The following is a 22,050-nucleotide window of genomic DNA, read 5'->3' on the forward strand; positions in this document are numbered from 1 at the left end:
GCGCATTTTTTAGGCGAGGTTGCCTTAGTTTCATGGCTTACGCATCGCTGTCGCAGGTCTCCGCATATTGGGACTATATACGTCTGATGGGTAAATATTTCACCTACCTAGTGTATGTAGTCCGGTATTGATACTCGTTGAGTCTTGCTATTTTTATTCCATCAAAGTTCAAAAAATGTCAATATTTAGTACATTTTTTAAACGCTTCTAGTTCAATAACTATTTAAGTAATTCAAAAAATTTGTTTCAGCGGGGCTTCAGGTCAATCTTACTGGTTTATTTGTAAGATTTTAAATCATTGGCAGCACAAAAGGTGAGCATGTTGTCTGTATAGCTATTTCAAGAACCACCAAGTTCTATCATCAGCAGACTTCGCTAAAGAATCCACAATTGTAATGGTCATACCATATCTTCAACGCTAAAACTAGTTGCGAATTACATTGCCAACTAAATGAAGCGAAACAAGAACGGCAAAGCTTGCAACTGCAGATTCTACCTTTTTTGTGTGCATACCCATGGGCGCCAGCTGAATTAGTGTAAAAGGCTTCGCCTTAACCAACTAATCGTCGCGCCCAAATATTTTGTAATAGTATATTGTACTATATGCAAAAAAGAGGGTTTTTTACAGCAAGTGTAAAACGGCGGGCCTTCCGTTTTTGGTATTTGTCTAGATTTCGACCTTATTGAAGTTAATCAAAAAATTTGTTTGAGCGGGGATTCAGGTCAATCTTACTGGTTAATTTGTAAGATTTTAAATCATTGGCAGCACAAAAGGTGAGCAGGTTGTCTGTATGGCTATTTCAAGAACCACCAAGTTCTATCATCAGCAGACTTCGCTAAAGAATCCACAATTGTAATGGCCATACCATATTGTCAACGCTAGAACTAGTTGGGAATTACATTGCCAACTAAATGAAGCGAAAAAAGACCCTTTTGTGCTGCCTATGATTTAAAATCTTACAAATAAACCAGTAAGATTGACCTGAAGCCCCGCTCAAACAAATTTTTTGATTAACTTCAATAAGGTCGAAATCTAGACAAATACCAAAAACGGAAGGCCCGCCGTTTTACACTTGCTGTAAAAAACCCTCTTTTTTGCATATAGTACAATATACTATTACAAAATATTTGGGCGCGACGATTAGTTGGTTAAGGCGAAGCCCTTTACACTAATTCAGCTGGCGCCCATGGGTATGCACACAAAAAAGGTGGAATCTGCAGTTGCAAGCTTTGCCGTTCTTTTTTCGCTTCATTTAGTTGGCAATGTAATTCCCAACTAGTTTTAGCGTTAAAGATATGGTATGACAACCTGCTCACCTTTTGTGCTGCCTATGATTTAAAATCTTACAAATAAAACAGTAAGATTGACCTGAAGCCCCGCTCAAACAAATTTTTTGATTAACTTCAATAAGGTCGAAATCTAGACAAATATTTAAGTAATTATTAAAATTTATGAAACATGCTATTAATAAAGAACATACTTTTTAGATAAAAATCCAAGATCGATTGTTGAAATCGCCCAATATTCAGTTTTAAAGTTGCGATTTTTTTTTTAAATTATCATTTTTTCCTTTTCACTAAAAATGTCTTTGGCCGCCTCGAGCACCCATGAATCTCAACCGATTTCAAAAATTTTTCGGGTTCATAATCTCTGAAGTATTTCCTATCGATTGCATATATAATTTTTGCCAAACGCGATAATGAAAAAACGTATTTTTGCAACGCTATCCGAGCAGAGGCCCAAGTGTGCGTCGTCGACGAGACTTGCATCCACTGGTACACACCAGAGACCAAGGAACAGTCGAAACAGTGGACTTCACCAGGCGAATCTGCTCCGAAGAAGGCAAAGACTGTCTTAGCAGCCGGAAAGGTGATGGCCACCGTTTTCTGGGATTGACAAGAGGTGTCCTGCATCGACTACCTGGAGAAAGGCAAAACAGTCACAGTGGCCTACTATGCTGAATTATTGTTGGCGAAGAAAAAAGTGCTCTTTCACCATGACAACGCAATGGCTCACACCTCCATGACATGGCCAAATTAGGCTACGAACTGCTGCCCCATCCACCGTATTCTCCAGATTTGGCCCCGTGCGACTTCTTTTTGTTCCCAAACTTAAAAAGTCACTCGCCGAGCAGAAATTTGAATCGAATGAGGAAGTCATCGCCGCCACGGAGACCCATTTTGCAGACCTCGAGAAAACTTATTTTTCAGACGGGTTAAAAATGTTGGAGCATCGCTGGATCAAGTGTATCAATCTTAAAGAAGACTTTTTTGTATGTGCAAAATTATATATATTGCTTATTAATTAGATAATGGTACAGTACAAATCTGGAAAACGATCGTTACATAGAATAATATGTAGTAGCAGTAGTAGTTGTAGTCCCTCGTAGCTGTGGTAGTAGTTGTAGTAGTAGTAGTTCCCTCGTAGTTGTAGTAGTAGTTGTTCCCTCGTATTTGTAGTAGTAGTTGTTCCCTCGTAGTTGTAGCAGGGAAGTGCCGATATTGTTCCGAAGTAATTAGTAGAATTAACAGACCTTTTAGATTTGGGTAGGTGGGTTAAAGAATTCCGGGGGTTGTATTTTTCGAATCGATCTGCGAGAAGTCACTGGAGCTGGGGACAATGGTGCCGGTTCAGACAATTCAGGACAGTCGGGTATATCATCAGGAATCGGGACTGCATCTTCAGCAGGTAGTTCGATTGATTTCGTGTCCTGAATACATTCGGCAGGTGGAACCCGGTGGCGAAGTTGGTCGAAATGACGTTTAATAATACGGCGATCATGTAAACGAACATTGTATGTCATGGGGCCTGTCTGGTCCACAATTTCTCCTTCTATCCACTTCGGACCAGGGGCGTAGTTACGGACCCATACCGGAGCACCAATAGGAAACTTATCACTTGTTGGTTCGCAGACCTTTCCGTATGTTATTTCCTTGTGTTGAATTTTGTCGAAATATGACTTAAGCTCTCGGTTAAGTAAGGGGTAGTATATTGGCTAAAAAGATACCGCGCCAGCGCGGTTTTGCTGACGGAGTTGCTCTATTTCAGCATCAATATTAGGTCACCAAATGTAGCTTCGAGCCATGGCTTTCATTTTTACAATCCCCGTGTATGAAGCATGCAACGCTTGAAGTAAAGCCGGTCTAGATGGTTCGGGAATCACAGCCCGGTTGCCCCATACAAGAATTCCTTTGTTTGCTGAAAGCTCATGTCGGCGAGAAAAATATGAGTAGAGCTGATCTGAACGATCAACTTTTCCATTGGGCCATCCCCTTAACACCCAGTTCAAAACCTTTGATAAATGCGCGTCTTTCTTAGTCTGTAATTCTAGAGATTGAGCGCTGACAAGTGGTGTTTCAGCCCATTCAATCATTAACGTTTCTTCTGTAGTGTTGCCTTCGCCTTGTTATGGTAATGGGCATCGGCTTAAGAAGTCCTTTTTTTGCAAATTGGTCGACGTGCCAGACAGGTCTATCAATCATCGAAAATGGGGGCATACCGGTATATACAGGAGCTGTACAGAAAGAAGCAGAGCGATTTATTGCGCTACTTGCTTCGCATCCGCGTCTGGCAGTACCGTCAGTTGACAAAGCTGCAGACAAGGCCCGCCGTCTGGGATACCGTGCCAAGCTGGGTCATGTCATCTACAGAATTCGTGTGCGTCGTGGTGGCCGCAAGCGCCCAGTTCCCAAGGGTTGCACCTATGGCAAGCCCAAGAGCCATGGTGTCAACCAATTAAAACCATACCGCGGTTTGCAATCCATTGCCGAGAAACGTGTTGGTCGTAGACTTGGTGGCCTGCGTGTTCTGAACTTGTACTGGGTTGCCCAGGACGCTTCGTACAAATATTTCGAGGTTATCTTGGTTGACATCCACCATAATGCAATCCGCCGTGATGCCAAAATCAACTAGATTTGCAAGCACGTGCACAAGCACCGTGAACGGCGTGGCTTGACTTCTGCCGGCAACCGTTCTCGCGGCCTTGGCAAGGGATACAGTGTGGAAGGTAGCAAAGGACCGGGTTCCATTAGGTAGAAAATATTAAAGGTGGACATGTCAGTGTCAGTCGATTGTATTTTCTGTATTTGAATTAATTGTTAAGACGGACACGTCAGGGTCCATTCATTGTAGTTTTTAGATTGATTCTTTATTCCAAATTATTATTTTGCTTACGCTAAGCTTACATATATATTCTTATGCTGCGACTTATGCGACAGCTATAAAAGAGAGGGAGAGTGTCGGTACATACATACATATGGTTGGAGCGCTTGCATCAAAGTGCTTGCTCAGCGTTCACACGCTGGCCTACATTGCTTATGTTTTTTTTAATTCGTTTATTTGGGAAAAAAGAATTACAAATAGGTTAGCAAAAAAAATAAAACAGTGGGCAACACAGAAAGGTAGGTTTAATCAAAAGAAGAAGAAGAAAGTGGAAGATTGTAGATATGGGAGACTGCGGGGACCGCCTGGGGGTATTGCATCCAGGGTTTGTGGGGGAGGGAATATGTGGGCTTCTCAGACCCCGCCTGAATTGCGCTGCCTTTCGCGCGCGCGTAGATTGCAGATCACCTGTGCCGCAAAGGTGCAAATAGCTGTCCAATTTCGTTGGTTAAGCGTCATCAGTGGAACCAGATTCTGTGAAGATAATGGCTCTCCACAGAGCAGTTCGGCCGCCTGCCTTTCTGTCGCAAACATAGTGCATGCGAAGAGAGCATGATCAGGACTCTCCGACTCACCGTTCCTGCACCAAGTGCATTCTGCACTCGCCTGGTGACCAAATCTGTATAGATATTCCCCAAAGCATCCATGACCGCTGAGTATCTGTTTCATCTCGAAAGTCACCTTGCCATACTTCCGTTGTAGCCACATTTTTCAGATCGGGAATAAGCCCGAAGAATGTCCACCTGCCCTTAATCGAGTTCGTCCAGCGAAGTTGCCAAGCGTCCCAGCTTTCCTGACGTGCCGCAGCCTTAACACCCTTTAGCTCAGCAGGACTCGGCGCTGACTCCATCTTAGTGGCATAGATGCATTGTGCTTCATGTGCTAGCAGGTCGATGGGCGTCATACCTGCTATAGAGCTGCATCGTCTGAAATTGTGCGAAAGCCGCAACAGACCCTCAGCGCCGCAAGACGGTATGTGGTCTCTAGGCGTCTCCTATATGTTTTGACCGTCATGGCCTTAGCCCAGGCTGGTGCCCCATAGAGCATAGTGGACTTCATGACATTCATCAGGAGTAGGCGCCGACCCTGTTTTGGGCCTCTGCTGTTGAGCATGATGCGGCTAAGTGACCGTCCCAACTCAGCTGTCCTGGCTCCAACAAGCTCCAGATGCTCCTTGAAGGACAGGCGCGTGTCCAGATGTATACCAAGATACCTTATGGCCCGTGAAGAGGTAATCGTGGTGGCGTCCACGATGATGTTGGCATACTCAACCGTTTTACGACTACTTATTAGCACAGCTTCCGTCTTTTGTACTGCAAGCTCCATTCGATGGAACGCGCAGTTATTTCCTCGGCTTGTGCCAGATATTTAGCCACCACTACCACCACTACTACTTCGCGCGCCGCTCGGAAGTTGGATACGCAGGATTCCGTCGTACATTGCATTCCAAAGTAGAGGGCCAAGAACGGATCCTTGGGGTACGCCTCCTTTTACATCATAAGTATGCGTCCCTCCGTGTGATCTGTAGTACAGAACTCTGTTTCTGAAATAGTCCTCCATTATTCTTGTGAGAAACGCCGGGACTCTAAAGTTTCGCAATGCTGCAAGAATGTTGTTCCAATTTGCTGTGTTAAAGGCATTTTTAACGTCCAGCGTGGTGACAAGGCAATACTGCTTTTGCCTTCCTTTCCATCGTTGCCCCTCTATAGCCTTGGCAGCAGTGTCGACGACGAATTTGATGGCATCAACAGTCGACATAGCTCTGCGGAATCTAAATTGCATAGGCGAGAGTTCGCCAGCCGCTTTGATTGCTGCCTCAATTCTGGTGTTGAGTAGCCTCTCAAAAATTTTGCCTGCAGCATCCAGAAGACAAATTGGCCTATATCCAGAGGGGTCTTCTACAGGTTTGTTTTACTTTGGAATCAGTACCAGATTCTGTCTTTTCCATCTGTCCGGAAATGTACCTTCACCCATGCAGGCGTTAAAAACTTCCGCAAATCTTTCAGATTGTAGACCAATGGCTAGCTTTAGGGCCTTGTTTGGGATGGTATCCGGGCCAGGAGCCTTGTCATTTTGAAATCTCGCTGCCGCCACTAACACCTTTTCTCCAGTGATGGGCCAATCCACTGGCAAAATAGTATGGGGCATCTGTTTCGGACCTGTTGATGAGGTGGCCGGAAACAAAGGTTCCACAATCATAGCCATGCGCCCTTCGTCTGGAGCCGCCGGCTTAACAGCCCTAAGCTTTTTCATGGATATTTTATAGGCCAAGCCCAGGGGTCATTTTCTATTGAGTCGCAAAGTTCGACAAAACAGGTTGTTTTTCGTAACTTAATAAGCTCTATAAGGTCCCTTCTTCTGGCTGCAAATTCTGCTTGCAGCAGCAAGAACTCTGATCTGCCACGCGATCTTTGGTAGAGCCTTCTAGCACGAAGACACTTTTTTCTTGCCCCCGCAATGTTCTCATCCCACCAGTAGACAGGGGCTCTATGTCGGATATGCCCTCTTCGGGCCTTCATGCTAGCGTTGCATGCCGCCCTCACTGCGTCCATAATGGTGTCCGCCTGACTTGATGCATCTCCGTCTAGTCGCGGAATGCTGAGTGCCGACGCAAAAATAGATGGATTAAGAGTATCCACGCGGATTGCTTGGCCTCCTTGATCTGTTCGCGGGTGGTTGGGCCTTTGGTGTGCGCTTCTACTGATGGAGCATACAATGCCCAGGTGATCGCTACCAGTGTATAAAGTTTCCAGATTGAATGTTGTATGTATGAATGTATGTTTATGTGCATACATCAATGTATACATATAAACATATTCAAGTGCAGAATTATATTTTAATGCGTATATGTTTAAGTGTTTATACTTGCAACAAAGTGTTACAAGTTGAGCTCTTTGTATTAAATGATTATTTTTATGAATATACTACAACAGATACTCGCAGACAATTGGTTGCTCCAGGCGCGCTGCCTGGAAGCGCAAGAACCGTGAGCACATGCACAGGAAACGCTAAAAAGCTTAAAAATGTAATTAGACATTTCTACAATAAAATGCCTATGATTATAGGGGTATTTGCTCCTTGTATCAAGTAAAAAAAAAAAGCCGACGTTGCCCATTTTTGATCCAGGTCTGTGAATTAGTGTAAAGTCTTAGGCATTCAAGAATATTGCTCTTCAAAGAATCTGTGTGGAAATTACAATGATCTGTCACGAGAGTAAACGAACGGCCATATAAATAATTGTGAAATTTTTTAACGCCTGATATAAGCCCAACGTCTTCTCTGTCGATTTGCGAGTAGTTTCTTTCTGTCTTAGAGAGAGTTCTAGAATAAAAGGTAATAGGCTTCTCTGATCCATCCTGAAGTTTGTGGTTCAGCACTACTCCAATTCCGTACGGAAATACATCGCAGGTTAACAATACTGGCAATTTGCCATCGAACTGCATTAGCACATTTTGTGAAGTTACAAGATTTTTTAGATTCAAGAAGGCATCTTGGTGTTTATGGACCCACACCCATGGCGCATTTTTATCCAGCAGACGGTGAAGCGGTTCAGCAACGGTTGCCTTATGCGGCAGGCATGCGTGGTAAAAATTAATGAGTCCCAAGAATGCTTGTAATTGTTTCTTATCTATTGGAGCCGGAACGCACTTGATAGCTTCGACCTTACTGGCATACGGTCTTATACCCAGTGCATCGATTTTAAAACCTAAAAATTCTACTGACGGAACTCCAAATTTACACTTGTCTCCGCGTAGGCGTAGTCCGGCCTTATCAAATCTTGAAAGCACCTCATTAAGACGCACCGCTAGCTCTTCCTCTGATTTTCCCATAACAATTATGCCATCGAAGTAGGGTAAAACACCAGAAACGTTCTGCAATATATGTTCGATGCAGCTCTGAAATATGCTTGGAGCTGAAGCAATTGCAAATTGTAGTGTGGTTACTTTAAAATAACCTTTGTGTGTACATATGGTTTGCAACAACGCAGACTGGTCATCTACCACTAGTTGTTGGTACGCCTGAGCCAAGTCGATTTTCGCAAATATGGATCCTCCTTCAACTGATGCTAATAATAAATTCATTGCAGGAATTTGATGGCCGTGTTGCTTAATCACTCTATTAACTGTATAGTACCATCCTTTTTAATTACTGGCACTGTAATAGTCGCCCAGTCGGAGTATCAATGGGTACCAGGATTCCTTAAAGTAAAGACGGTCTAATTATTCTTCACATAATTCTCGCTGGCAGTCGGACTGGTGTTGCATCAGACACGATTTGTAATGACACAGGTGGCCCCAGAAAACGGCCTAATTCAGACGAAAACAGATCCTTATATTTCGCCAGAGTTGCCTCGATGCTAAGTTCATCGGTAATGGCATGTATTCCTTCTATGCTGATGCCTAAGGGCATAAACCAGTTGTGTCCAAGTAAATTCGATCCGCCGCTTGTTGTAACAACCAGTGGAAGATTCGGAATGTATTTATTATCGTACTAGACAGATGTATCCACGATGCCAATAACTGGAATTCGGTTTTTCTGGTAATCCGTAAACTCTAGAGAACAATCTTGGATATTCGGTCTGTCCGTTGGCCAGATGTAACGAAACGTAGCATCGTCTATCATTGTGATCGCAGACCCCGAATCCACTTCGAATTGGCATTTTCGTTTATTTATAATTATTGTAACAATTTCCTTTGGGCAAATTAACGGTAGTATGCTGTGGATACTGTATTCTTCATTCGGCTTTTGCTTGTGTGGTCCTCGGTAGGAGGCATGGCCACTCGATATGTTGAATGCTTTACGACCCGGGTCTCTTACAGCCCGACAGACTCGTTGAAGATGGCCTGATCGGTGACAGTGAAATTGGTAGTAGGCCGCAATTCCCGATTGACATGGAGACAAATGTTGGTTGAGTATTTCATATTTCCGCTAAACTCAAATCACTCACCTGAGTAGGGGATGCCAATGACGTTATAAGTTCGAACAGTGGGGCGCCAGCCAACGTAAGCAATGCAGCCTTCTTCCGTGCTTCCTCCGTTGGCCATTGGCCAGAAGATACAGCTCAAAAAGCTGCTTGTAAGTTGTCCATTTGTTTGGGTTATTTAAGTCAAATGGTTCTAACTGACCCACTCCTGACATTATCACTGATTTATTTGTTGTTTTGCGTTCTGTAGCAACATCCACTTTGGCGGGCTTTTCCTCATTTGATTCCAAATCAGACTTTAGTAGTTGAATTCGATCGTATGTGTGTGTGTAAGCATAAACTCATAATTGCAGTAGTCGTAGTGCGTCTGTCTGCTAATGCGTGTGTTGGAATAATAAAATAAATTTGGAGCCAGCACGCATGCGGTTTTCGCGTCGCTTTGTTCGCTTTCGCTTGGTCGATTGTAACTGTACACGACATATATGCATAAATATAAGTTTGACGAATTATCCCATCTTCGTCGCCAATTTAGTGTATGTGCAAACTTATATATATTGTTTATTAATAAGATAATGGTACACTACAAATCTGGGAAGCGATCGTTACATAGAATAATATGTAGTAGCAGTAGTTGTAGTCCCTCGTAGCTGTAGTAGTAGTTGTAGTAGTAGTAGTTCCCTCGTAGTTATCGTAGTAGTTCGTAATTGTAGTAGTAGTTGTTCCCTCGTAGTTGTAGTAGGGGCGTGCCGATGTTGTTCCGAAGTAAGTAATTAGTAGAAATGTTCGTTTTTCATTTGTAGGCTAAGTACTTATCGGACTGCCCTCGTAGAACCCATATACCAGAAATGTTACCACTGGATATCATATGCCAACGCTGCCAAAGACGTTTCGTACCCCAGCATCCTCTCCACAATAGGACTCAAATTACCGCCTTCTCTTCTGCACCCAGAATACAACTCACATTTCTCTCAACTGGAGCAAATCAATTGGTTCAGCTGACACAAATGTTCACTACCGTTTTGGCAGCCATATGCAAATAGGTCTCAAATTGGTGTCTTGAAACGTCAATGGCCTATGCAAACGCAAACACACTGATATCATGCTTCTATATGAAACACACCTTACCGAAAGATTCTACTTTAAAATCCAGGGATACGAATTGATGATGGCAAATCACCGAAGCGGCAACGCCAGAGGTGGTGCTGGAATCCTCATCAAATCCTCCATCAAATATAACAATAATGCTCCGCTAACCCTATCCTGGCTGCAAGCTTCATTTATATTAATCAACACCTTTCTTAGACCTATGACAATTGCCTCCTGCTTCATCCCTCCACGACACACAGTCGACCAGGATAGGTTTTCGCAAGGCCTAAGTACTTTCAGCAACAGATTCCTTATCGAAGGCATTTAAACGCCAAGGGAATTAGCCTTTGAGCCTGCGCTAACTGAAAATCGACTTAACTGAACAAAGAGCGTGTCATCACCAGAGGCATACACCACAGCAGAGACGTCGTGTCTGATGAAGCCGATCTGATGTCTGAACACAGTGCAATAAAAATCTGGGTAGACATCTCAACTAAAGTCAAGACACGTAACACTCGGTTGCTTAGGGGAAATTATAATGTTGAATTGTTTCAATCCGTCCAACCCCAACTCTAGTGATGACATTCACAAAACAGTTGATAGGTTGACACTCAATATCTGTAAAGCTGTTACTTCTTGTACACCAGGCAACCCAGTTGCAATCAGAGATATACTACTGATGGCAAAAAGTAAGGTAAATTTTCAATTCAAACTTTGCAGACTTAACATTTCGGGCTAGTGATTTTTTCTCTGAGTTGGAAGGATTGCTAGTAACATCTGGGCCAAATTTCATGTCAATGTCGACCAAGAGTGCATTTTGCGATTTTTACAATTTCTGATTGGACTGAGCGGAGAAGTGCCATTAAATTTTCTTTGCGGAATGAAACGCTGAGGATGTTGCGGAAGGCCTTTGGTGATTCCATCATGTCGCAGAAAAATGTTTATAAGTGCTACAAAGACTTCAAAGAGGGTCAAGAACGTGTTGATGACTTGGAGCGCTCCGGACGACCATCGAAGTTAACCAATGACCAACACGTCAATGAAGTGAAGGAATTAGTGCTCAAAAATCGTCGGTTGACTTTTAAAGACCTTAGAGATAAAAGAGATAAAAGCTGAATCGAAGAGGGCCGATGGCTATACCGGAAAGGGACTATTTGGCATTTTTCAAGGATTGGAAAAAACGTTAGCATAGGAGTATTTTATCGGAAGGGAACTTAATTTGAAGGAGATGAAATTGATTTACAAAAATAAATAAAGATTTTTCATTTTAAAAAAAAATTCACCTTACTTTTTGCCCACAGTAGTAAGTTAGTCTGGCAATCATGGAAGTAAAGCAGCCGATTGACAGAGTTTAGCATGAGGGACTCCTGTACAAACTCAAGTCTATGCTTTCTGTTATGGCAGGTGTCCCTCAGAGCATCGCCCTTCTATACACCAGCGACACGGCTGACCTATCCGTTTTCCAGTCACACTACACTGCGTTCATAAAAGAAGCTTTAAATACTGGCCAGGCCTTAGAAATTGTCCAGAGCTGCTCAGGTGGAAAATCGTCGTAAATGCAGCAAAATCAGCCAGCCTACATGTGTCTCAACTACTCACAACAAACAAGAAAAAGTATCTCGGCTTAACTCTTGACCGAAGACTTAGGAAGATGCACTGGCTCAGCGGTCACAAATCGCTGCTCAGCACATCAAACAAGTAACTGCTATACAAGTCCATCAAGTGCTGAGATTTGAAGACCGCTATCCCGACAAACTCACCAAAGACCCTTACCGGCTGGCAGCATACCGAACAAATGAAAACTATCCTCACAGGCTAAAAAGGTTGCTCGTACTGGATTTGCCCTTTTCGCCAGATCCTAACTGACAGGGCTGACGATTGACCCCACCCAGTATAGCCTCCTGCGGCTTTTTTTTTATTGAATTTTTTTAATGCCATGTATAATATATTTTTCATCAAATTTAATCATTGTCCAAGTTTGGACAGATTTTAAATATACTTACACAAGAAAAACCAAACCAGCGATTGATACGCATGTCCATACAGTTTATCTAACGTTGAGAACTAACTTTCACAACTGATCATAGGAAAAACGTTTTGGGACTTCTGCCTCCTATTTTTATACCCTTGCAGAGGGTATTATAAAATTGGTCAGATGTTTGTAACGCACAGAAGGAGACGTTTCCGACCCCATAAAGTATATATATTCTTGATCAGTATGAGAAGCTGAGTCGATATAGCCATGTCCGTCTGTATGTCCGTCTGTGCGTATGCGTTTTACTCAGCCATCTTAAGAGCTAACGGCATGAAATTTTTTTTGGGCTTTTTATTACCCGGGAAAAATAAAGTATGAAAATTGTCAGGATCGGACCACTATATCATTTAACTCTGGAAGAAACATTTTCATAAAAATTGGAGTATCCAAATGAAATTTACTAATATGATAGTATTGGATATAAAAACTCAGATCCCTCAGAAATTGGAATCTGACCGGATAAATAGAACACAAGTTACAGTCAATATAAATCGGCTCAAGCGAAGCCGGCAGCGCTACTTGCTGCCTACATCATCAAAACAACGGAGCACATACACACACAGACGCAACGCTACGTAAGCTATATGTGTATGCGTGACGTGCTTTGCTTAGGGAATGATGGAAGAAGAAGAAAAAATTCTAGAGTAATGATGTTTTCTTTATGTATTGATGAATATTGATGTTTGCAGGGAAAGAAATTTCAAAATGTAAAAATATTATTGCCAAGGACTGCAAGTGTATGTAAACTTCGGTATTGCCGAAGTTAGCTTCTTTGATATTTAAAACCCAATTTATGGACCGATTTAGATATGTTTTCGTTTTCGGCGTTTTTCTTTTTACTGTGTTATTAGAGTAAATTCCTTCTTTCAACAACGTAGGATTTCGCAATTTTTTCCTCTGATCTTGGTTGAACCTTTATTCTTTTTGTTTCAAAATTTTAAATTAATTAAGTCAGAAAGCTTCTGCTCTCAGACGTGACGGTCGTGTTTTTTCATACCTCCTGACTGAGTTTTTATAAATATTTGATGTGATTAGTTCGTTTACGCTTTTGCTTGTGTGGTTTGCTTGACAACCTTGTGTTTTATTTGCTTAATTTGATTTTTTTCGTGGTTAGTGTTTTTCTCGTCATTGTTTCTGCAGTTGCTCCCCTCATCGCCCCGATCATACCATCAGTGCTAGTGTTTTTTTTATTTTTGTTGTTCTCTCTTCTTTGTGCTTGTACTCAGCTTCTCTCCTGCGTAATCACGTTTGTAACGCCGCCTCTCAAAGCTTGGCTTATAACTGTTCTTGCACTCTTTCTTGTGCTGTGCACTCTAGCTGTCTCTTTGTTTTATTTGTAATTATTGGTTTTTTATCGATAATATATTTTTATATATTTTTGCCTTGTGTTTCTTTTTGCTTTTCAATGGCTTGTTGTCTACCTACTTGCAAACATTTTGATGATCAGTATAGAGCACTATCTTGTTGGCTCTGCGATAATCTTATTCGCCTAAAATGTTCTGGCCTTAACGGCCGCGACTATGACAAATTTTCTGTGTCTAAGCCTGAGCTTGGCTTAACGCGCTGGACATGACCATCTTGCGCCAGCCAGCAGCTTGATTTTAGCCGTGTGTACAGGGAGCTTCATTTAAAGTTTCTTTCTTTAAACAAACTGGCCAAACAGCTGTCTAACGAGTGTGACTCTAGCGAACATTTATTGTCGCAATTCAAGTTTGTTCCACCTTCTGAGAATTTGCCCGAGAAATGTACCCTTTACCTGTCCACCTTCCTAATTTATCTTCTGCTTGAAAAAAATGATAACGTCTAGTCTTTGCATTCATTATCAAAATGTAAGAGGACTTCTTACCAAGCTCTCGAAACTGTTCTGTGATAGCCAAACCTTTTCGGCTGACATATTAGCTTTCTCTGAATCTTGGCTTAACTCCTCTGTTTTGGATAATGAAATTCTTTCTAATAACTATATTTCTTTTAGGCTTGATCGTGTTGGTCGTCGTGGCGGTGGAGTACTCATTGCTGTCAACTCGAATCTATGTTCAAGTGTTGTGCCGATTGATCTCCCCTTAGGTGTTGAGTTTATTTGCGTCGAAATTACATGTTCTAACTTAAGCTTATATATTTCTTGTTTATATAGTCCTCCAGCTTCTGATATAATGAACTATATGCACCATGCTGATGCTTTGCAAACTATTTTTAATCGTCTTAAAGATCGTGATTTCCTTATAGTTCCAGGTGATTTAAACTTTATGTATTTATTTATTTATTTATTTATTTATTTATTTATTTATTTATTTACGTCAACTAACACAGCAGTCGACGACAAAGCTTAAGCTAAAGACAGATAGTAATTAATTGAAAAAGATAGCTTAGCTATTTACACAACTAAACATCCCCGACCCGGTGGAGGTGTTTTATTTGCATAAGGTGCCAGCTATGCCCCGATTCACAGCCAATGTGGTCAGGGATGAGTTGCAACCAATCCAAGTCCAGAATATTATTATTGGTTTCGCTGTAGATGATTAAAAAGTATAGCGCGAAGAGAAGTGACAGAAAGATGAGGAGAAATTAGGTGAGAAAGGTTGTTAAAAGATTGGCAAAGAACACGAAAAGGTTCATGAAGAGAGTAGTTAGTCAGACATCTACTAAGGTGAATAGGAAAAAAGTTTCTGGTCCGACGTGAGGGAACACAAAAATATAGCGTATCTAGTAAATTAGTAGAAGTGACTTCGCCGTTGACTAGTTTATGGAGAAAGAGAATGCCAAAAATGCCTACGGTTGTAAAGTGAAGGAAGATTAATAAGAAGAAGTCTGCTAGAATAAGAAGGTAGGCGAAGACTCGGGTCCCAATTAAGACCGCGTAACGCAAACTTAAGGAATTGCTTCTGTACCGATTTAATACTACGCTGGTGAACATCATATTGCGGATTCCACACTGGCGAGCAATATTCTAGAGTAGGGCGAACTAACGAAGTGTATAAAACCTTTGTTACATAGGGATCATAAAATTCTTTGGCCCAACGTTTAATGAAGCCAAGAAGGCTGCATGCTCTATTGACAATAGAAGAAATATGAACATTAAATGAAAGTTTTGGGTCAAACATCACGCCTAAGTCTTTGAACGATGGTACACAATCTAACAGAACAGACTTAACAGAGTAATGAGCTAGGAACGGAGACAAACGACTGAAAGTCATAAAAGAACACTTAGAGGCATTGAGGTGTAATTTATTAACGTGGCACCAATCACGGAACACATCGAGATCTGATTGCAAGTACTGTTGGAAAGAAGGATCATTATAGGAATAACAAATCTTGACGTCATCCGCAAACATGAGCACGCGTGAATGAGCCAAGGCCAAAGGCAAATCATTTATAAACAGTGTAAATAACAGGGGGCCCAGATGACTGCCTTGGGGTACACCTGACGTAACTCGAACAGTTTTAGATATCGAGGAACGAAAAGACACCTTTTGGGTTCTGCCAATAAGATACGACTTTAACCAAGCCAACAGTTTTGGGGAAAAACCCATTATGTTAAGTTTCGCGAGAAGCATAGAATGATCAACCGTATCGAAAGCCTTACTAAAGTCAGTATAAATAACATCAGTTTGACACTTTTTACGGAAGCCATGGTGTACAAGGGTAGTCAATTCTAAAAGGTTAGTAAGCGACGAACGACCTTTCATGAATCCATGCTGACAAGGAGAAATAGTGGATCTGGATAGGTGTTGAAGGGAAGACGTAATAATTTTCTCAAACAGCTTTGGTATTGCCGAAAGTTTGGCAATGCCACGGTAGTTGGACACATCCGATTTGATACCCTTTTTAAAAAGCGGAATAATAAAAGACTCTTTCCAAATATCGGGAAAGGTACAAGTCTCACTCGATATAAAGAATAACCGAGATAAAGGCTTAGAAAGGGATATCGAACACATTTTAAGGATGCAAAAACATACAATTTAAATGTGGGATTGAAAAGGGATAGGGTGTGGGATCCGAAACAGTAGTAGAATAAGTCGACTGAAAGAATTAAGCAAACAGATCTGCAATATCTGAATCATTATTAGCAGTCTGGTCATTAAGTCTGAAGGTGGAGGGTAGTACATTAGAGCGTCTTTTGGAATTAACAAAGTTATAAAATCTTTTGGGGTTCTTATAAAATTCAACCTTACTGCGAACGATATAATTATTGTAGCATTGAGTGTTTAAAAGACAAAATTGAGATTTGGCTATACAGTAATTTGCATAGTCAAGACGCGAACCAGTTTTTTTAAATCTTTTAAAATATCTCGATTTAATGTTACGGAGATTAGAGAGCCTACGTGTGAACCAGACTGGCGCGCTGGAGACTGTAGAGACATTCACATAAGGAACGCATTTATCAATTAGAGAATTAAGAGCAGAGTAGAAAAACTTCACTGCACGATCTATATCGCAGCACTCAAATAGAAATGACCAATCAAAAGAGAAAATAAGGCTATTAAGAAGATTGAAATTTGTTTTACGAAAACATCTACGACGAGAATTTGCTTTGTTATTAAATGAATTAGTAACGGAATTGTAAGAAATAGTAAGTTCAATGGTAGGGTGATAGGGATCTTCAGGTTTCACTAGGGGCTGTGTTCGGGATACAGCACTAACAGTGGGATCAGAAACAAAAACAAGATCAAGGATTCTTTTAGAAGAGTTAAGGAAAGAATTCAACTGATATAGCGGACATTCAAGTAGGCTATCAAGAAAAACATGTTGAGATGAAGGAATTAAGAAAGATAGATTATCATCAACAAGCCAAGAAATATTAGGCAAGTTGAAATCACCTAAAACTATAAGGAAATCACGATCTTTAAGACGATTAAAAATAGTTTGCAAAGCATCAGCATGATGCATGTAGGTCGTTATATCAGAAGCTGGAGGAATATATGAACAAGAAATATATAAGCTAAAGTTGGAACATGTAATTTCGACGCAAATAAACTCAACACCTAAGGGCAGATCAATCGGCACAACACTTGAACACAGATTCGAGTTGACAGCAATAAGTACTCCACCGCCGCGACGACCAACACGATCAAGCCTATAAGAAATAAAGTTATTAGAAAGAATTTCATTATCCAAAACGGAGGAGTTAAGCCAAGTTTCAGAGAAAGCTAATATGTCAGCTGAAAAGGTTTGGCTATCACAGAACAGGTTCGAGAGCTTGGTAAGAAGTCCTCTTACATTTTGATAATGGATGCAAAGACTAGACGTTATTAGTTTTTTGAAGCAGAAGATAAATTAGGAAGGTGGACAGGCAACGGACGGGAGCGCTTATTGGGCGCAAACTCGTGTACAACTAGGCCCTCTGGCCAGAAATTAGTGTCAACCATAGCTGAGAAATACTCATTAGGTACTGTAATTTTAAAAGAGGAGATTTCGCGAGGCCTAGAAAACTTAAACTTTTGAATTAAAACTTTAGCAGGGCATATATTACTAATGTAAGCTGCCACAGACGACTCAGAAGTATCAGGAGCAAGCCTAGAGATAAATAATTGTTTACGATGGGGCACTACAGTTACTGGAGGCAGAGGAGCATTGGGATCCGCAAGTGATTGAGAGCCAGCATGATCCTGTGATTGATCAGAGTTCCCGTGAGGGATAGAATGAGGTACACCAGGGCTTGTAATGGGTACTTCAATCTGAAAAGAAGAGCATAAAGAGGGACAAGAAGATGGTGTAGGCGAAAGTAAAATGGGAGACGATGTAATAGAGAGTGCTGGCGACTGCTTGCGAGGCAACTCAAGGGTACATTTCTTGGGCGACTTCTCAGAAGGTGGAACAAACTTGAATTGTGACAATAAATGTACGCTAGAGTCACACTCATTAGACAGCTGTTTGGCCAGTTTGTTTAAAGAAAGAAACTTTAAACGAAGATCCCTATACATAAGGCTAAAATCAAGCTGCTGGCTGGCACAAGATGGGCAAGTCCAGCGCATTAAGCCAAGCTCAGGCTTTGACACAGACAAACCAGAAAATTTGTCGTAGTCGCTGTAAGATTATCGCAAAGCCAACAAGATATTGCTCTATACTGATCATCAAAACGATCAGAATGCTTGCAAGTAGGTAGACAACAAGCCATTATAAAGCCAAAAGAAACACAAGGCAAAAAAAAAAAATAAATAAATTTATATATATAAGAATAAATAGAAAAATTTAAATACACAGCACAAAGATAATTATCGATAAGAAATCAATAATTACAAAATTACAAAGAGAACAGCTATAGTGCACAGCACAAGAGAGAGTGCAAGAACAGTTATAAGCCGAGCTTTGAGAGGCGGCCTTACAAAAGTGATTACGCGGGAGAGAAGCTGAGCACAAGCACAAAGCAGATAGAACAACAAAGCCACTAGCACTGATGGTATGATGGGGGCCATGAGGGGAGCAACTCCAGAAGCAATGACGATAGAGAAAAAAAATAAAAAGAAAAAAATTAAATGCACCAAACACTAATCACGAAACAGAAAAACTGTTTAAACTATTTAATTTGGCGAATTATGGAAATAAAACACAAGGGTGTCAAGCGAACAACACCAGTGAAAGCGTAAAAAAACTAAGCACAATTAAAAACTGAGAGAAAACAATAAATATTAATAAAAACTCAGGAGCTATGCAAAAACACGACCGTCACGTCAGGGAGAAGAAGCTTCTTGAGTTGCCTAACTTGCCTAATATTTCTTGGCTGGTTAATGATAATCTATCTTTATTAGTTCCTTCATCTCAACATGTTTTTCTTGATAGCCTACTTGAATGTCCGCTATATCAGTTGAACTCATTCCTTAACTCTTCTAAAAGAATCCTTGATTTTGCTTTTGTCTCGGATCCCACAGTTAGTACTGTATCACAAACAGAGCCCCTAATGAAACCTGAAGATCCTTATCACCCTACCATTGAAGTTACTATTTCTTACAATTCCGTAACTAATTCATTTAATAATATCTCAAATTCTCGTCGTATATGATTTCGTAAAACAAATTTCAATCTTCTTAACAACCTTATTTACTCTTTTGATTGGTCATTTCTATTTGAGTGCTGTGATAAATGCGTTCCTTATGTGAATGTCTCTACCGTCTCCAGTGCCACAGTCTGGTTCACACGTTGGTTCTCTAATCTCCGTAACATTAAATCAAGATATTTTAAAAGATTTATAAAAACTGGTTCGCGACTCGACTATGCAAATTATTGTGTAGCGAAATCACAATTTTGTCTCTTAAATACTCAATGCTACAATTTTTGTATCGTGCGTTGTATGGTTGAATACTATCAAAACCCCAAAAGATTTTACAACTTTGTTAATTCTTAACGACGCTTTAACCTACTGCCGTGACTTTCGGACTTAATGACCAGACAGTTATAATTTATTCAAAATTTGCACATCTGTTTGCTAAATTCTTTCAGTCGATTTACTCAATCCCACATTTAAATTGTATGTTTTTTCCGAGTATTACTGAAGATTGTATTATCTGTAGCTTATCATCTATAAATCGTATTTCATTGGCAGAACCCAAAAGGTGTCTTTTCGTTCCTTATTATCCAAAACTGTTCAAGTTACCTCAGGTTTCTCCCAAGGCAGTCAGCTGGGTCCACTGTTATTTACCCTGTTAATAAATGATTTGCCCTTGGCCTTGGCTCATTCACGCTCATTCATGTTTGCGGATGACGTCAAGATTTGTTATTCCTATAATGATCCTTCTTTCCAACAGTACTTGCAACCAGATTCCGATGCATTCTGTGATTGGTGCCATGTTAATAAATTACACCTAAATGCCTCAAAGTGCTCTTTTATGACATTCAGTCGTTTGTCTCCGTAACTAGCACATTACTCTATTAAGTCTGTTCTGTTTGATTGTGTACCATCATTTAAAGACTTAGGCGTTATGTTTGACCCAAAACTTTCATTTGATTTTCATATATCTTCAATTGTCAATAGAGCATGCAGTCTTCTTGGCTTCATAAAACTTTGGGCCGAAGAATTTGATGCCCCCTACGTAAAAAGGTTTTAAACACTTCGTTCGCCCTACTCTAGAATATTGCTCGCCAGTGGGAAACCCTCAATATGATGTTCACCAGCGTCGGTTCAGAAGCAATTTCTTAAGTTCGCGTTACGCGGTCTAAATTGGAAACCGAGTCTTCGCCTAGCTTCTTATTTTGACAGACTTCTTCTTATTAATCGTCCTTCACTTTACAACCGTAGGCTCGTATTTGGCAATCTCTTTCTCCATAAACTAGTCAACGGTGAAGTCATTTCTACTAATTTACTAGATACGCTATATTTTTGTGTTCCCTCACGTCGGACCAGAAACTTTTTTCCTATTCACCTTAGTAGATGTCTGACTAACTACTCTCTTCACGAACCTTTTCGTGTTCTTTGCAAATCTTCTAACAACCTTTCTCACCCTTATCTGTCTTCATCTTTCCGCTGAATATATTCTGGACTTAGATTGCAACTCATCCCTGACCACACTGGCTGTGAATCGGGGCATAGCTGGCACCTTGTGCAAATAAAACACCTCCACCGGGTCGGGGATGTTTAGTTGTGTGTGTATGAAGCTAAGCTACATTCTTTAATTAATTGTTATCTGTTTTTTAGCTTAAGCTTTTTCGTCGACTGCTAAGTAAGTTGACGTTATAAATAAATAAATAAAAATAAATAATAAAATTGCAAAAATTAAGGGATAATCTAAAGATGGTGTTTAGAAGACTTTCTTAAAGAGGCTGTATGCAAATGATTTAATAATATTATATGTGGTGAGTGAAAAGTTTTCTGCCACGATTAAAGAAACAGCTTCTAACCAGAATTGTTAAAGCACCTCCTTACGTGCTTAACTCAGTCATTCACAGAGACCTTATGTCTATGAAGGACAGGTGGCAGTGTGTAAGAAAGGGTGCCCAGTTGTGACCCGTGTTTTTAAAAAGATTACAAATTTTTTTTAGAATAAAAAAAAAAAGTGTGACGCACCTCAAGAAATTGACTGAAAATGAGAAAATATGAAAGAAACATCACACCAGTTGTTGTGATTTAATGATTTATTATACCATACACCCATAGGGTGAAATGGTATATTAAAGTCGCCAAAATGTATGTAACAGGCAGAAGGAAGCATCTCCGACCCCACAAAATATATATTCTTGATCAGGATCAACAACCGAGTAGATCTAGCCATGTCCGTCTGTCCGTCCGTCCGTCTGTCCGTCTGTCCGTCCGTCCGTCCGTCTGTCCGTCTGTCCGTATGAACACCTAGATCTCGGACACTATAAGAGCTAGAGCCACCAAATTTTTTATGTAGACTCGTGTAGTATGTAGAGTGATCAAGTTTATTTCAAATTTTTGCCACGCCCCTTTCCGCCCCCGCAACTTAAAAAAGCGTTTATCTCAAAAACTATTCTAGCTAGAGACACCATATTTGGTATGTATATTCGCTTAGTAAATGCACACATTTTGTATGTATAAAAATTTTGCCACGCCCTTTTCCGCCCCCGTAATTTGAAAAACTTGATTATCTCCCGTATTTTTTTATCTCAGGCAATCAAATTTGGCACACTTAAATTTAATACTAATATCTAGCAAAATACCAAATTTGATCAAAATCGGATAAAAAACAGTCGAGTTATGCATATAAACGTTTTTCCATAAGGCCGGAGTTGGCCGTTGGCTGGTGGGGGCGCTAGGGTGCTCGTATACTTGAGTGAGCGAGATACTAAGATATGCTTGTAAAAAGCATGTGAAAATGCATTGCACTGGTGTATGGTATACCTAAGTCGGCGAGACGACTTACTTACTTCATTTATTATGAAGGCCTTCAATCGCAC

The 22,050-nt window shown here is 40.7% G+C and overlaps 1 protein-coding gene and 1 pseudogene across 1 annotated transcript in view; one reads left to right on the forward strand and one right to left on the reverse strand.

Annotated features, from left to right (window-relative positions):
* Positions 1 to 22,050, reverse strand: part of LOC6653260 (MOB kinase activator-like 3) — a 384,779-nt gene that overhangs the window by 14,825 nt on the left and 347,904 nt on the right. The window lies entirely within an intron of this gene.
* Positions 3,442 to 3,938, forward strand: LOC26529441 (annotated as a pseudogene).

This window comes from Drosophila willistoni (genome assembly GCF_018902025.1).
Source record: "Drosophila willistoni isolate 14030-0811.24 chromosome 2L unlocalized genomic scaffold, UCI_dwil_1.1 Seg168, whole genome shotgun sequence".
Lineage (NCBI taxonomy): Eukaryota > Metazoa > Arthropoda > Insecta > Diptera > Drosophilidae > Drosophila > Drosophila willistoni.